A 17,235-nucleotide genomic window follows, 5' to 3' on the forward strand; every position below is an offset into this window, starting at 1 on the left:
GTTTTCATAGAATGCCAGAATGGAGTTCTGGTACCTTTTTTGGATGGGACCTTGTAGGGTAGGCAAGGTTGTATGACATGTGTGAGTTCCGGCAACTTTTTTTTTTTTTTTTTTTACAAAAAAGCACTGTATGTATGTATGTATTTCTCAGGTGTGTTTTTGTAATTTTTGATTTTGTCTTTATATATAGTGGCCAGATCACATCTTGTTTTGGTTTGTACTGAATTTTTATGGTAATATATTATAAGCGCAGAATATGTTGGAATCAGACAATGTCTAAAAAGAAAGGGGAGGGAGGGAGAGAGAGAGGGAGGGAGGGAGGAGGGAAGGAGGAAAGGAGGGAAGAAAGGAACAGCCACAAAAGCTAGGGGGATATGGGAAGGAGACTTAGAATGTTAAACTTAGAAATTGCGAATGGAATTAAATGAATTTTGAGCAATAAGAATTTATGCTAAATAGAATAGGTATCACAAAGGCACATTTTCTTTTCTTTTTTTTTCTTTCCAGATAGAACAAGACCATCATTTTTTTCTTCATTTTTTTGAGCACCAACAATATAGCCGTTCTGCATAATTTACCAAATATGTACCATCCCACCTTAGTCATAGAACCAGCTGGGTGACTTTGAGCCAATCACTCTCTCTCGGTCAATCCATGGAGTGGTTGTTGTGGGGAAAATAGGGGAAGGAATGAGTATTGTGTCTGTTCACTGCCTTGAGTTATTTATAAAATAATAAAGGTTGGAAATACATACATTCATACATACATACATACATACATACATATTGGGCCCATACCTAAAGAACTTACTAATCCCATGATACTGCAGTGCCATTTGGAGATCATTGAACAATTTGGAAGTCACTGAAAAAAAATCAAATACTTAGAATACTTAGAAATTGTGTCAGGAAGATAGGGGTGCTCCAACACTAGATATTTTTAAGAAGAAATTGGACAGCCCTTTGTCCAGAATGGCATAGAGTCTCCTGCTATGGAGCAGAGGGTTGGACTAGAATAGTGGTTCTCAACCTGTGGGTCGGGACCCCATTTGGGGTCGAACAACCATTTCACAGGGGTCGCCAAACAACGCAGTCTGCCATTTTTTCCCCTTTTCCTTAGCTGTGCTACTCCCTTTTATTCTATTGGCTTTTGAAAGCCAATAGAATAGACTCTCTTGAATAGAGTCTAATTCTATTGGCTTTCAAAAGCCAATAGGAATTGTTCAGGCTGTCTCTGCCCTTCTGAGCCCGCCAAAAGTCCCATTCTGCAAATGGTGCTGCATCAGTTGAGTAGTCCTTGACTTACGACCGGTTGAGTAGTCCTCGACCTACGACTGGTTGGGGGTCGCGGCATTAAAAAGGTTGAGAACCACTGGACTAGAAGATCTCCAAGGTCCCTTCTAGCCCTATTATTCTGTGCTCTAAGTTTGAAAACACTTTTGCATTGGCTGCTTCTCCACTACTCTTCCCAATGAATGAAGCACCTCTTACATTTCATTTTGTGCATATATCCACATGTGCCATTGTCTGGCACTGTTCTTGGGATAAAATCCAGTATACATCCCATGTCTGAATATGGAGGCCAAGTTGGATAACAAACAATCCTTTCCCAATTGACCTTTATCTATACACATTTCTAGTCCAAAGTGAATCTCTCTCGCCCACTTTATTTTCATTTCTTTCCCATTTCAAAACAGATATATGCAGAAGCAGACACAAACCCTCGCTTTTTAAAGAGCTGTTTTTCTTTCTGAATCATCTGTGGAATGTGCCTTCTGACTCCCTTCTGTGTAAATAATGTGCAGAATAATCGAAGTACCATCATGGCTTTGACAGCAGAACCCTTTTGATGAATAAGACCTTATGTGGGATTATTATATGACATTTCCAAATGAAATTATATTTATGAGTCATACACAATTTCATTATGTTTCTCCTTATTGCAGCGGATTCATGCATTTAGCAAATGTTTTAGGGAAGAAAAGATTGCTGTCTACAATCTGGAAGACTCCATCCATTAATAGACAGGAGATGACATGCTTTTTAAAAAATGTGGATATAATCAATTTATATGTGCAGAGGTTTGTTTTTAGGGATTAATATTTCAGCATTTATATTTATTGAAATCCTTGGATGGCATGTACGCTACGTCTAAAGCATATGATGCTGCAAAGTACACTGAAGTGTGATCCGCAGGCTTATTATGCAGCAGGCTTGATGAAGTTTGGTAGATCTAAATCTGGTCATTGCCCAACTGAGGAAATCTCGAAATAAAAGCAAGATATAAATGTATAGAATGTACAAATATAATACAAATGTAAGGAATGTTCCTTACATAAGGAATCTGGTAAGATGTTCAATGCACTTACAAGGCCTATTTAGTCCATCTCACCAAAGACATAAGGATCTTTCCAAGCAACAGAGGGCATGGACATATGCCCTCTCCCCAGTGGTGGGATTCAAATATGTGTACAACTGGTTCTCTGTGTGGATGCTGCTTCCAGAAGTCCATTTTGGGCCTGGGCAGCAAAAAATTAGCTACCGGTTCTACTGAAGTGATGCAACCTGGCTGAATCCCACCACTGCCTATCCCTCTTGAGATGTACTTGTGTGAAGCAAACTGCACTTTTTTTCTAAGCACATTAATCCTGTCCTTTGTTTTTCAAAATAACATCAAGACAATGAGCGCATCAACAATGCGGATCAATAGCCTTATCGGTAAAATTCATGCTCTGCCTGTTCATACTGATATCCAACCAATTGTATCTGTACCGAGCTTATTGTTCTCCTGAATTACCTGAATATTGTAGGTTCTGTTTGGGCAACCTACCTGTAATTGGCAACTTATCAAGAACTACATTTCCTCTGAATTACACACTATGACTAGAAGCATTCATTTTGAACCATGTTTCCAATAGGCACCCTTTTCCTACCCCATTGTTATTTCGCCCTGCGAAGAACAAGAAGGTCCAAGAGTAGCAGGGCAGGGAATTTAATGGACATCCCTTTCAAACCCAGTTTCCCTAGGCCCAAAATTCTCCAAAGTTTGAAAATGTTGACTTAAGGCACACACTCTGGGCTCCCACAAAACCTGCTGTGCTCCAGCTCTGTGCAGCTTGTTGTGGCAGTGGGAAGGAACACCTTCAGATAATGAAGAGGTTAAGTCTGATTGTAATTAGATTGCAGTATGCACAGTCATGTGGTTCATAGTAAATTTGCCTTGATTAACTGGTCCTGTTTGTTAACATTAGCACTCTCTGTGTTGGTTGTGAAGACATACCATAGACCGGTGCAAGATTAATGAAGGCAGGTACGCATGCTGATTAGATTGTGGCAGTTTAATAAACTCTTTGAACATTAAATTATTTAATGCATTCATGCTCATGCCGCGTATTCAATGGTCAGCTTGACCACCCTATGTGCTAATATTGGGAATTGAAATGCAGAGGATGAAAGAAATACAGCCGTGTATGAGGTAATTAGCTCTCATGTCTGATAAATGGGGCAATACCGATGTGTATACATGTTTTAGCACCTCACAAATAGTCCTTTCATTAACCAGGATGTTTGCTGAAAATTTTACGAAAGGTTTAGCTTGATTTTGGGTCTTGTAAGCCATTGGGGTAGAAGCTAGAGTTGCTTTTGGTTTAATAGCTGGAACCAATTTGAACCAATTTGAAACTTGAAAGGAAAGAAAAGTAGAAGACGTCAGTCAATTTAATGTTATATAACAATTATGCTTCCCACAGTATTGTAAGCATCCAATCACAGAATGTGCTGAAGCTGCTATCTTTGTTCTTTCTCTCTCTCTCTTTTGGAAAACTATATTTCAATTGTGAGATCTGAGACAGATCTCACTGCATAAATTTGTGTGTGTGTGTGTCTATGGAAATTTACATATATAGAAATCTGACAAGCCCATCAGATGCCAAGAAAGTTGCTGAAGTCAAAGTTCTTGCATTGAGCTGCTGCCTGAATCAGGCTGACACAGTCTTAACATGTGTTTGAAATGTGTTCAGAATGTACGGTGAATCATGGACAACATGGATTCTGTGTCAATTGTCATGTCACTTCATGTTAAAAGCAACATGCCAAGAATGCAGCATCCTGATGAAAATATGAGGTTTCATTTTGTTTGATGCACTGTACATCGTGCTAAGTGGTGTCCAAAACAGTCCAGTGAACCACGCTTACTGACAAGATGTTGCCTAGGCTTAACCCATGGATTTTCCCATGTCAGTCTCTTTGACTAGTGCCACTTTGTTTAATACTGTGGTACTGAACAAAATGCTACATTTAGTTGCCACTATGCTTCTATCTAAGACAAAAGGTTGCTACATAGACCAAAACTTTATGGACCATTTAGCCATATTATTTACCTCTTCTCCTTCTATCTTATACTCTATTCCAGCTCAAGTCAGTTTAGAAAAAAATAGGTATATTTTCCAATTAAGGCTAGGTAATTCCATGTCTTATTGATTCCAGTAGGTATGTTTTAAGCACGTGCTTAACTCTGCCATTTGAATCAAAGGATTTTATATAGCCGTCGTCTCAGAATTTAGCATTGCATTATTATGTTCAAAGAGATTGCCAGTACATAAGTGGGTATAGGTTTCATATCCTAAAGCCTTCATTCCTGACTGATATCCTAATACAATAAAAATCAGTGCATCCAATTAATTCTATATATTTATTTTTAAAAGCTATTTTGCATGTCATAGTAAATTGCATGTTGTATTTCAAACCCAGTGGGAAAAAACAAGCAAACATAAAAAGTAATGGAAAACAATAATCAGTCATAAATAAATAACGGCAGCCCACTGAAGTTAGCAACTAAAATCCTTTTAGAATAAACAGGTTATATAGCGTCCCCTGAATTCCATTTTGAAAGACAAAAAGCTCCTGACCTCATCAACAAAGTCACCTCAGACTGCCTGAACAATCTATAGGATTGCCAAACAATCAGATAAACCAAATAGAAACTTTCTTTCTTTCTTTCTTTCTTTCTTTCTTTCTTTCTTTCTTTCTTTCTTTCTTTCTTTCTTTCTTTCTTTCTTTCTTTTTCTTCTCTCTGAGCTTGGTTGTTTTCTTGCAGACATTTCATTACCAAATTAGGTAACATCATCAGTGTTGATGATGCTGGCTGCAAGATCAAATAATACTTGAAAAATGCCAGACACCTGATGCTACTGGACAGAAGAAGACTAAAGCCCAATATGACCCATTTATATTATTTGATTACATGATTTATAAAATATTTGTATTTCTCTTCAAAACAGTGTTTGTTAATGTGTTTAGTATCTGGGCAACAAAAAAAACCGCATTCATCTAGTCCTGACCAGTACTATGACTAGAGTTGAATGTTTAAAAATTACATATACAGAAGGATTTCTTTTTCAAAAAAATTCAGGCTAAGAAAGATTATTTTTTAAAAAAACTTCGTTTGATTTCTCTCATTCAGGGTTTTTACTAGTAAATCTGGTGGTTGGAAACTTGAGAAACTTGAGAAATAGTTGGAGAAGTTCTCCATTCTGAAGGAAATCAGAGAAATTGTCTATCCAGATCGTCTGTCACAAATATAGAGAATTTTGAAAGGCCATTTGTGCCTTTTCTGCTCTGTTCCTCTGAGCTGAGCTTTAGCAAGAGTTTCAAGCAGGAGTCAAGGCGCGATGCTTTCTTCTCATTAAACCTGATTCCATTTATTCACTTATTGCATTTATTTATTATATTTATCATCACTCATATCACTATCCATATTGATTCTGGACAGCTTACAATGGCATAAAAGCTTCAACGTAATATTTAAAAATATTAAATTAAACAACAGTTAAATGAATTTATTTATTAAATTTATAATGCCACCTCTCTCACTCATCCAGAGTGGTTGTGGACAGCATACAGTGGCATAAAAGCATCAATATAAAAGTATTAAAAGTATTAAAATTAACAATAATTACATTTTTATTTATTAAATTTATATGTCACTTGAGGGAGGGGTGCAATGGCTCAGCAGTTAAGAATTTATCAGCTGGGAGGCCAATGACCTGGGTTTGAAACCCGAACACCACGCAACGGGCTGAGTTCCTGTTACTTGCCCCAGTTCCCGCTCACCTAGCAGTTTGAAAGCATGCAAATTCAAATAGATAAATAGGTACCACTTCAGTGGAAAGGTAACAGTATTCTATGCACCTTAGCGTTTAGTTATGCTGGCCACATGATCACGGTAGTAGTTTTGGACCACACTGGCTCTCTCAGTTAAGAAACAGAGATGAGCAGCAGCCCCTAGAGCAGGGGTGTCAAACTGCTGGCCCGTGGGCTGGACGCTTCATCCAGAAGCCGCGCCAACCCCATTGCTGGCAATGGCAAAACGTGATGTCGCGCGTTTGACATGTCTGCCCTAGAGTAAGACAGAACTTTTACTTTTACATGTCTCTCCTCCTACCACCAAAGGGATTCTGGGTAGCTTACAGTGGTATAAAAGCACTGTAAAATGAGTATTGATAATAGAAAAGTATGAGAACTAAAATTAGCAATGATTACATTTATTTATTAAATTTATATATAATTCATCTCATCATCCAGAAGGACTCTGGGCAGCTTACAATAGCATAACAGCATAACTATAAAAGTATTAAAAGCATAAATATATATATTTATGCATGTATTAGATTTATATGCAGAGGGAATCTGGGTCTTCAGGATTTAGATCTCGAGAGAGAATGTGGTTACCTTGAAAAATTCGATGCAGTTCTTTTAATGGGTAGCTACCACAAATCATCCAGGATGAGAGCAGCCCAAGTTGATTGTTTGCTCTTCAGTTCCACATTTAAGACTAAAGGAGTCCTTCTGGTGTTTGAACCACCTGGTGCTCTTCCTAGCCCTTCAAAAAAGAAAGGGCCTTTCCCTGCAGAACATTCAGTGACACTTTAAATAGAAGAGAAACATTTCCATAGTCTAGGATCCTGACCCTGTAGGCTGCCTAAGCAATTTCTCAATAACTAGGAGGGAATTAGGGCAACTGCCTTAGTTCCTCTTTTTGCAATAACTCTGATGACAGACAATAAACCTCCTTCAGATGTCATCCTGAATGCTAGGCTGCACATTCATCTTACATATTTGTCTCTAGGACAGGTGGTAATAAATTTCTACTTCCTGGGTTTAATTTTGACGGTCTTAGACAGCAGACAGGCATTTATTTCATCCTGAATTCCTTTTGTCAGCAGTTCCAATTATTAGCTCCCCAACCCACCCCTGTTCTTCTAGAAGTAAGCATTAGTTCAACCTTTGGGAAGCAATGTCAGTTGGTTTCCATATAGGACCAATCTCTAAGCATTCCTAAACAGGACACAAGTAATTTAAGGCAAAACATAGAGATCCAGTCTTATGCAGTGGCCAGAATGCTGGGCTAGAAACCAGAAGATTGCTGAGTTTTGTTCCTATCTTAGGCATGAATTGCTGGGTGACTTTGGGCCAATCATGTTCTCTCAGCCCAATCCACTTCACTGGATTGTTGTTGGAAAAATTGGAGGGAGGACTCTTACGTATGAATGCTGTTGACCCAAAATAAAAGTAAGATAGCAATCCAACAAATAAGTGAATGAATGAATGAAGGCGAACATATGTGTCCCAGGATAATGCTGCAGGATCCCATCTGGGTCAGGATCAGAGGTTTTTGTCTTCTGAGTTTCCAGACTCATGCTGGAGCCCATCTTCAGGGAACTTCTCGTGAGGATGGGCTCCAGCACAAATCCAGAAACTTGGAAGGCAAGCCCACTGATTCCAGTGACTGACCTTGATTGGATCCTAAGTAAATACACACAGTGCTCATTATTCTGAGTCCTATCAGAGTATGGGATATGAATTGTCTGCTGTGCTACAGGAAAATGATGAGAAAAAGCAAAATTACTGTATTCTATCTAGGCTTAAAAATATACCACTAGAGGGCAGGGGAAAAAAAGAGTTTTATTTTGTTATTTCTATATAATCATTTTCTAAACGTTTGCAGCCCAAATATGATATACCTAGGCAACATTAAACTAGGAAATAGTACTTAATGCCATAAATAGGCATTTCTTTAGACAGCTTATTAGCGAAAAGACAGAACCAACATTAAAATAAAGGTATAAAACAGAATTATGTTGCAGCCAGAATTAAACTTTACTAAAACACAGGAACATGAATGACCTTTCGTCAGCCAGTGCAGTTTTGACTAACTATAAATTATCCATGTTGAGAATCTGTACCACAGCTTCAGAGTTCCAAATAGGAAAGCCTTACATTATCCAGTGCTTTATTATTAATGCTGTGAATTTTTGAGTGGGTGGTTGGGGGCAGTGGGTCTCTTTGAGCCAGTGTTGATTATTGAAGACTATCTGGACAATTCCTTAAAGTTTTGTTGATGTGATTTCAGAACTGGTTTGCCATTGCCTGCTTCTTGGGGTTGAGAGACCTAAGGTGACCAATTGGCTTTGTGTCTAAGAGAGGACTAGAATTCACTGTCTCCCAGTTTCTAGTCTGGTGCCTTCACCACTACACCAAACTGGCTCATGTGGAGAAAGTCAATAAATAGCTAAAGATAATAATAATAATAATAATAATAATAATAATAATAATAATAATAATAATGATGATGATGATGATGTTGGAAGGGACCTTGGAGGTCATCTAGTCCAATCCCCTGCTCAGGCAGGAAACCCTATATCATTTCGGACAAATGGCTGTCTAGTCTCTTCTTAAAAACTTCCAGTGTTGGAACATTCACCGCTTCTGGAGGCAGGTTCTTCCACTGGTTAATTGTTCTAATTGTCAGGAAGTTTCTCCTTAGTTCTAGGTTGCTTCTCTCCTTGATTAGTTTCCACCCATTGCTTCTTGTCCTGCCTTCAGGCGCCTTGGAAAATAAGCTTGACTCCCTCTTCTTTGTGGCAGCCCCTGACATATTGGAACACTGCTATCATGTCCCCCCTCGTCCTTCTCTTCATTAAACTAGACATTCCCAATTCCAGCAACCATTCCTTATATGCTTTAGCCTCCAGTCCCCTAATCATCTTTGTTGCTCTTTCTCAACATAGCCAATGTATTGACTTATAACATCCATATTTCCTCCTAACATTTATGGAAATTGTTTCTGGGGGGGGTCAAGTTAGGGAATGTTGCTAAAGGGGATCCAAATGATAAATACTAATATGCAACATGACTCATAACAAACATATTTTGATCGGGGTGGGGGGGCAGGCAACCAATTTGACCAGATGGGAAACAAGGAGTGATATTACGCTAATATTTTAGTGACTGGCTATTTATTTTAATTCTGTTCCATTAACAGGTGTAACAAATAATACAATTATCCTTCTTCCTCCTCTGGCCAGGCTGGCATCACTCACCATGGATGTTACATTACCATTCTTTCAAAATAATCATAGAAAATGCGTAATATCACTGTCCATTCAACAAATGGTATGGATTTGAGAGCACTTATCATCCGAAGCCTGGATAGCAATTTAATGCATTATATGACAGGATGAAACTATAAGTAAATTATACATCCAAGTTGTGAAATGAACAACATAATTATAAGGCATCCGACAATTGTACAAAGTGAAGAGAACAATTGCTCCTTTTCTCCTCACAAGTCATATTTTGATACCCCCAAGGGCCACTTCCTTATAGTCTGCAAAATGTCAGAGTACGGCTTTTAGTTGCAAGCTCTTGAGTGTACAAAAGGAAAAAAAATAATGAAAAATATAGCCTATTATTCCATTTTAACAAAATTACTTGAAATAACTTTCTGTATTGTTAATGACAGCTGATACTGATATGGAATAATAAGGGAAACAGTACCCTGACATGATTTTAATGCTTTTAATTTCTTCATTGTTATTTCATCCAAAGTCTGTACATTCTGGTTCTGGCTCTGATCCACTAGTTGCCACTGAGGTACCAAATTAGGTTGCCTAACCTGTGCTGTTATCACAGAAACACATAGCCCAAATTATGACAGGACTGTGATGTCTGAAAAACAATACTCGGGTGGATCTAATTCAGATTCCCAAAGACGCAACAGTCAATGACAACTGTTACTCACCCAAATTTAGGGAAAGAGAAAAATGCCACAAATCCCTTCCCATTTTTTTTTACAATAAAAATCTAACAAAAGCAAAAAAAAAACCTAAAGATTTCCAACACTTTCACCAGTTCCAAGCTGAAATGCCTGAAAGACCTCACTTTGTCTAAAAGGCCCTGGTTTTGTCAGTCCAAAACAGAAAATAAAAGAAGCTTTACTAAATCTAGAGTTTTAGATGTAGGGCTGGAGACAATGACCTACTGTGTGCAAATCACATGCTTAAATCTTTCCCAGTTATATTTATGCAGGAAATATACAGACTTTTAAAGAAAAAAAAATATAGCAATCTTATTTAATTATTATAGAGGTCATTCTGTTTTAGTTAGAAAATAGTAATGAGGGAAAAACTTTCACCCATTTCTAGTCCCATGCTTCAGATATAGAGTACAGGGTTTCCTGCCTGAGCAGGGGGTTGGACTAGATGACCTCCAAGGTCCCTTCCATCATCATCATCATCATTATTATTATATAAAAATAACTCCAATTCATCCTTTTAATTCCCTCCCACTAGCTGTCATTAATTGTTCAAACACATAGACAAAACTGTCCAGTTATGACTCTCCCAACAACACCTTTTCGCCTTCCAAAATATATTTATTTATCCAATTTTTTTCAAGTGGATAAACAGTAAATAAAATTGCCATCAGGCTGCAGCCATGAAATTCTCTATAGAATGAAACCAGATCAGAAAGAAAAGTTCTTGTCAAACAAAAATAAGATATTTTAGGGTTTTAAAACTACTGTAAAAATATTACTGGTTGCTAGGGTGTATTTTATGACCACCCACTAACTGAGAACCTAAGAAATTGCCAGGACTAAAGGAGACTTCTGCTAAAATAGCTTTTATTATTCTCTTAATGCAATATAAAAATGCATAACATAAAAGTTTAGACCTGAAGCAGTGTAGCTGATCCAATGCTACACATGGGCTAAACAAAAGTTGCTTATTAAGCTATGCCATTCAGCATAAAGTTTTATATTTTAACCCCATATCACTTCACCCCAATAAATTGTCAAAACTTTTGCACTGCGAAAGCTCTCAGGCTAAATTAATGGCTTTGTTTGGCAAATTAATTTAGATATTAAAAAATCATATTTTCAACTGAAAGTGCTGTTACTCAGATTAAATATTAACCAAAAGCTGTCTTACGCTTAAATAGAATTTAGCCTTTGAAGTGTTTTTATTAATCTCTTCTGATGTAGGTGCCTGAAATTCTATGAAAGTGCTGTTGCTCCCAGTTGCGTGCATCACTTACTGTAATTTATTTTCAGAACATAATTCTATTTATAAATGAAAATCCTATTAAAAGAAGACAAGAAAAATTAGTCCTCGACTTTGCATTGGTAGAGTAGAAACAAAATGAGCAGCCTAACCTAAAGTGACATTTACAAATTACCTGTTAATTTAAACTGGGTTGAAGGATGACAGAGTTTAGTCAGTCTGACAGGAAGTACCAAACAACTGACAGTTGGGTCTACAGTGGTCTGTGGGCTCCTATAGAGAGCACATTTGTCTATGTTTTTTGGAGGGGGGAGATTCATTTCGGTAGAGTAAATAATATATCTGTAAAAATATTTATTCCCCCAACCAGGTTTTCATAGAGATATAATCTCCTGTTCACAAGTTTCTTGAAAAAACATTTTTTTAAAAAAGGGAGACACTTGTTAACGTCCACAATGATAATCACACCATAATTGTCTTTGTGATATTCAGACAGAAGTGGCGAGCCTATATCTTGAAATGGGTTTGAAATACCACTGTTGTCCCCAAGTCAAAAGCATCTATTCTACAGACATGGTAGGTGTGTTTACAGACAAGATACGTTTACAGACAGAGGCCACAAAAATACAGACATTTACACATGTGGCAATAACTGTTTTCCACAGCCTGTAAATAGTTTCTTATGATAGTATTTAAAGCAAAATTTATAAAAAATACCAATAGAAGAGAACATTTATAGCTCAGACTTGAACTGTGGGGTCCTTGGTGCTCTCTGAGCTTGGTGCTTTCCTTGCAAATATGTTGCAAGAATAGTGTTTATCATGAGCACTAGTAATTATCATTGTTTACCTTAAAGAATCTTTATTTTGAGTAGCATAGCATCTGGCACTGGTATAATCAAAGCCAAAAACTAAATTCCCCTCCCCTGAGCACATAGTATTAAAGTACAATTCCCTCCTCTGATTAACAGTCATAAATCATATCCCCCAATTAGCTTGAAGCGTGGGCTTCCTCTCCTGTTCTCCAGTCCGCCAATTTCTTATTAGCTCTGGTTACAATAACCTTGTTTCTCACTCTGGGTCCAGTGTTGTTATGTCTAGCTGGACTCTCGTTCACATTCCCCTTCCCAGCATCATCTAACTCTAAAAGCAAATGATAAAAGATGGCTACATTTCCATTTGTTGTCAATGCAAAAACATTCGATCATTAACAGCATTGACACACTGATGATGTTACCTACTTTCATAATGAAACATCTGCATGAAAACCACCAAGCTCACAGAACAACCACTCCACATTTCTAAAAATGTTCTTGTGTGCTTTTCTTTTTTTTTTTAAAGGTGGGAGAAATGTCCAGATGATACAAGTTTACTGATTTTTTTTTCTCTATCGATAATACGATCATTTTAAATACATGCAGGCAGTCCTTGATTTGCACTCACAATTAAGAACTTTTGTTGCAAAGTAATGTGGTCATTGAGTTGCACCTGATTTTACAGTCTTTTTTGTTGTGGCCATTATGCAAATCACAAGGTTGTTAAGTGAATCTAGCTTCTTATTGGAAGCAACTTGGGAACATTTCAGATGGTGATCATGTGACCCAGGGATGCTGCAACCGTCATAAATACATGCAGTTGCCAAGTGGCTGAATTTTGATCACGTGACTATGAGTCACACAGTCATAAGTTTGAAGACCAGGTGTGAGTTACTTTTTCAGAACTTCAGAACAGTTGCTACCTGTGTGCCTTCTATAACTCACTGTAAATACTTTCTTTCTGACTGTCAAGCTCTAAATAAGACTTACCCAGGCCCACACACTCTCTCAAGCACACAGTTGTGAAGATGTATACACTTTATAAAGGTACATATAATACAATCCTTTCCATATAAGGAGTGCCTGTCTCTGCTGAATTTTGCCAGCGCAGAGACATGAGAATTGCAGTTAGTCTGCTCTTGCAGAAAGCCATATGAAAATTGCAGGTTTCTTCTCACTAGATTGAAAGAAATTTACAGTCATACTATTGGAATGAATGAAAAGGGGAAAGGATTATACAGTTCCTGTACAGACCTATGAAGGGTCAAAGCAATATCATAATGACTGAATAGAAACATAATGAAAGTTGCATGAAGTTTTCCATATCTTCCATCTCACTTTAAGAATTTTTAAAGATTTTTTTCTAAAAACAAACTCTGGTCTTATCCTGTTCTGTCAGGAAGAGCAAATATTATTCAAATACAGTGATGGCAAACCTTTTAGAAACTGATTGCCCAAACTGCAACCCAAAACCCACTTATGCATTGTCGAGTACAGGGTGGGTGTGGCCCATGGGGTGGGCGTAGCCCATTGGGTGGGCGCGGCTAGGATGGTAATGGCAGACTGGGTGGGACTAAAAAGTTCAATCAATCAATTCCAACTTTGCAAGATCTTTTTTTTCCCCGCAAGAAGTTAAAATTGACTGATTGAACCTTTTTTTTTTTTTGCACACAGCAGTAGAGGCCTAAAGCGAAAAGGTTTTATAAAACCCAGCTGAAGGCCTAGGACTAGGGCAATGACGCGCGTGCCCACAGAGAGGGCTCTGAGTGCCGCCTCTGGCACCCGTGCCATAGGCTCGCCACCACTGCTGTATGTCATTGGTGGATGGATAGCTATCTTTGCTAAGATAAACATCCTGTATTTATAAGAGGGACAATTCCTAGCCAGATCAGTCTCTCACCTATGGTTTTGCTTTCTTCTCTCTTCTCTTCCTGGCTATTATCAAAGATGGTTGGAATACCATGATAACACTCTATTGATTATGCACATTAGAATGGACTATAGTTAAGGACTTATGAATATTTCGGTTGACCATTGCAATAAGAAGGACGTTGACAAACTTTCACCTTTGTTCAATGCAACAATGTCTTGTGCTACTATTGGATGCAACAACTAGAAGGAAAAACAAGATTCATGAATCAATAGGTACTTTTCTGCAGACCTTCCACATATTTATATGTTGTCTCTCAGTCTCAGTGTATCCAGGTTGAGATCCAGTCTCTGCTATTCCAATACTCCTGCCTAAATTGGGTTTTCCAGAAAATCAAATATGTATTCTAATTTTATGCCTGTAGGTAAGAGGCTCGGTGGTTCAGTGGATTATAATCACTGGCAAAGGTTTGTGCTGCAATAGTTCAAGTCCTAGCACTCTGTGACAGAGTGATCTCCCGTCACTTGCCTCAGCTTCTGCCAACCTAGTAGTTCGAAATCGTGCTACGTGAAAGTAGATAAATAGGTACCACTTTGGTGGAAAAAATAATGGCGCTTTGTGTGGAAGTACAAACCCAATGTGCTAGATCTATATTAACACTGTAGTCTCTTTGCTAATGTACCATCACCATATGCTAAATAAATAATATTTATTTCACCTGTAGGTGAAAACGATGTTACCCATTCAAGCAAAAGCTTTGAATGTCTGCTCTTACTTATAGCTAAGGGAAAAGTTTTGTCTGAAGTAGCCTTCATTGTGATCCATGTCAAATACCATGTATTTGAAAAAGAAACATGTGTTTCCTATTGAATTCTCTGTCTGATATTTTTACTATGGAATACGTGGGCTTAAACAATGCGCATGGGCGCTAAGCAGCTCCTTTACTATAACCAGGATATTCATGTGTCCTTACAGCAAGGACATATGATAATGACAAGGATCAATGTCATTTTAACAATGCACAAAGGCCATGATGAAAGGCTACTTCTTCATTAAATAGCAGGACTATTGATTATTAAGTAGAAACACGGTAGAATTGAAATACTTGCTTACCCAGAGAAATTATCAATAGGTACACCAACTATCCAAGCACCAATTACACACAAATTGGAAGCCAGGTGTTTGGGAACCAAATTAATTACTGAAAAATTCATTTAGGAGTAAGCACAAATATTCAGTCAAGGGCTACCATTCTTTCTCAGCCACAGTGCACATATGGCACAAAAGGGAAATAAGCAGAAGGTCCTTTGAATGGCAGAATATGTCTGAGATGTTATCTGGCCATTTTTAATAAATACATCCATTTGAAAAGTGTGCACAGATTGATGAAATGATGCATTATATATAAATAATAATGTTTAGGGAAGTTTTGGTCCTCCAGTATTAGAATTGCTATTCAGCTCTGACAGCTAATACTTTTTAATCTCAAAAAAGTAGCAATATTTAACTTCACTACTTCGATCCTTTATACACTACTGAGATAGAAACTCTACTGAATTCATTCAGCTAATTTTCTGGTCTCTTTAGGATTCTAGCTTAAAGCTACTATTTCTTTTGGTATGAGAGTCTTCTTCCCATGAACTTTGTCATTCAGTAATGCACTCATCAATGAGTGCCATACAGGTAGTCCTTGACTTACAACCATTCATTTAGTGACCATTCAAAATTACAACAATATTGAAAAATTGTTGAGAGTGTTTCATGCTTAAGGCTATCGCAGCATCCCTGTGGTCATGTGATCAAAGTTTGGGCGCTAAGTAATCGACTCATAATTATGATGATTACCTTGTCCCGGTGTCTTGCGATCCCCTTTTGCGACCTTCTGACATGCAAAGTCAATGGGGAGACCAGATTCTCTTAAAAGCATGTTACCTCACTTAACAACTTCAGTGTCTCACTTACCAACTGTGACAAGAAAGCTCACAAAATGGTGGAAAACTCATTAACAAACATCTCATTTAGCAACATAAAATCTGGGGTCAATTGGGGTCATAAGTCAGGGACTATCTGCCATAAGTTAGGAGGCTCCTAGTGAAAGTGAAGAGAATCATTATAGAATGTAGAAGGGTTTTAAAGAATGGATCATGAATCGCTCCATGATAAAGGGAGACACAATGGCTGCTGCCCATTATAAACAGCATTAGGACTGGCTTAGTGACAGCATGGCTAACAACTGAAGTCATTTTATTGGGACCACACAGCTGTCAGGTTGTGCTGCATGCATCTCCTTTAACGAAAGTTTGAAGATTCAACTTACAAAAAATATTATGAATTTCAGAAAATCAAACTGGGGAGGGGGGGAGGGCGACAGGAAAATGTAGACTTATACTACTATTTACTAAAATTAATAATCCACAGACGACAGGTGGACTGCAATCAAAATGCACAGTCCCTTGGGAGATGTTATTTTAAAACTTTCCTATGATTAAGAGAATATCCAATCAGCAACTGAACTATGAAAGACTGTTGGGAGTGAATAATTGATTTCATAACTATGACTGAAGGCCTCGGGACACCGAAACTGCCAAATATGGTTGATACCCTTGATTTAGTATAATTGCGTCTTAGCTTAAGTACAATTTTTGAGAAACTACATATTAATTTTTTAAAAAAATAAAGTTGTTTGCTCCCTTTCTTGAAAGGCTAACAGTGTCTTTCCTAGAAGGAAGTGGCATTATGCAGTTTGATCAAAGGATGTGAGAGGGCCTGCGTTCCTTGGGCATCAGCCAGAGGAAACATAGCATCACCCTGTTTTTTCTCCTCTATGAACTGCGATCTGCACAAATCTCTAACCTCCTGCTTCCTTTGATTAGTATACAATGCCCTTTCTCTGCTTGGAGAATGGTGTACCAACTGCAGCCCTATTTGGCAGAATTATCTTGATTGAGGTATTATAACAAACTATATAAGGGATACTTCTGAAGCCCGTTCAGAAGCTACGTTCAGTTTCACATACAGTTGGTATCGGTGTAATTGACTACACTCAGATGGATAAAAGACTATGAAGCCACTTTTAGAAATTCATTGGAGCTTGATCCTTTCCGAACACAGTTCAAAATGTTAACAGTAGTTGTAGTAGTAGCAGCAGCAGCAGTTGTAGTGATAGTTGTTATAGAAGTAGTAGATATTTTATTAAGCCCCCCCCCCAAA

This window comes from Crotalus tigris, unplaced genomic scaffold (assembly GCF_016545835.1).
Source record: "Crotalus tigris isolate CLP2741 ecotype Arizona unplaced genomic scaffold, ASM1654583v1 scf7180000024307.1902530, whole genome shotgun sequence".
Taxonomy (NCBI): Eukaryota; Metazoa; Chordata; class Lepidosauria; order Squamata; family Viperidae; genus Crotalus; species Crotalus tigris.